Consider the following 1586-nt stretch of genomic DNA (forward strand, 5'->3'; position numbering starts at 1 on the left):
AGTGTGTCTTGAACAAGAACAACAAGAACACAAACCCAGATCTAAGAACACAAAATTAAAATCCAAAAAATAAGAACAGAAAATTAACCCATTACCACGAGGAGCAAGAACCATACGAACAGTAACGAAACCACACTTTCCGGTGACCTTATAGGGCACCGTATGAGGCTTATCGACCTTGGTACCCCAGTATCCTCTCCTGACAGGAATGACAGAGAGCTTGGCCAAAATGATAGCGCCACGAATAGCAGTAGCAACCTCCTTGCTGCACTTGATACCACAACTTTTGCATCAAAATCAAAACCAATTTCAATTTCAAATCTCAAATCCCAGAAAACTCTTTTGTTCTTTCAATTTCTCAAAAAATGTCTGGGTGTGGAAAGGGAGGCAAGGGTTTGGGCAAGGGAAGAGCGAAACGACACTGTAAGGTTCTTCGCGATAACATCCAGGGGATCACAAAGCCTGCGATTCGTTGTTTGGCTTGCAGGGGTGGAGTGAAGCGTATTAGCGGTCTGATATACGAGGAGACACGTGGCGTCCTCAAGATCTTTTTGGAGAATGTAATGCCATGACCTACACTGAGCATGCGAAGAGGAAGACCGTGACGGCCATGGATGTTATCTATGCCTTGAAGAGGCAAGGAAGGACTCTCTATGGGTTCGGCGATTAAGAATCTTGAGATTATGATTAGATTTGTGTACTTAGTGGTGGTGGTTGTTGTAGATCTGCCTCTAGATCTAGATTTCGTTACTTTTTTTTACGTTGTATTTCTGTAATTTGGCACTCTTAGATTCAAGTAATGGAATTTGCTTCTTTTTTTTTTTTTTTTTTTTAAATTCTATTTGTTTTGTAGCTGTGGTTTTTTCTGTTAGAAAATCTGTTGCTTGGAAAGTGGACTAAATCTCTAATTAAATAATTTGAATTTGGAAAATTTGGAGCTCAAGCTAATATATTGAATGTGTAATTCTACTTTTTAGTTTGGTTTATGATTGTCTTAGTAAGCAAGCAGAGAACTGGTATATGATTTTGATTGCCACAACTTTCTCTTTTCTGGGTTTGTGATTTTTGGATTTTAATTTTTTGTTCTTGTTCAAGACACACTTAGATCTCAATTAATGTGATTTTTGTTTTTTATTTTTTTATTTAGTTAAAATTAATAAATTGATTTTTTTAATTTAGATGTTGACGTGGCATTTTTTAATGCCAAAATAAATTTTTTATTATTATTTTAATAGTTCCGTCTGTCACGTAGGACTTTGTCGTTAGGGCACTAACGGAAAGGACTAAAATGACTGACGTTTTTCTAAATAGGGACTAAAAGCGGTGAAAATAAAAGATAGGGACCAAAGTGAGAATCTGTTAGGTTCAAAAACTTAGGAACTTATGTATTTCGAACTCTAATGTGTATTGTTGGCAAATCATAATCAAAACAAGTTGTTTAGTCGTGTTTAGACTTGCTCAAAGTTGTGTCATTTATGTAAAGTTGGATTTAAGTTGTTGCAGAATTAAAAGTGCAATTCGGCCTAGTTCGATCGATTGAAGTTTAGGCTCGATCAATCGAAATTTGGGCAGAATGCGTTTTTCTG

The 1586-nt window shown here is 36.3% G+C and overlaps 1 pseudogene; it reads left to right on the forward strand.

The window, feature by feature from the left end:
* Positions 1-315: 315 nt before the first annotated feature.
* On the forward strand, positions 316-699 carry LOC115972551 (annotated as a pseudogene).
* The last annotated feature ends 887 nt before the right edge of the window (positions 700-1586 follow it).

Source organism: Quercus lobata, chromosome 12 (genome assembly GCF_001633185.2).
Source record: "Quercus lobata isolate SW786 chromosome 12, ValleyOak3.0 Primary Assembly, whole genome shotgun sequence".
Taxonomy (NCBI): Eukaryota; Viridiplantae; Streptophyta; class Magnoliopsida; order Fagales; family Fagaceae; genus Quercus; species Quercus lobata.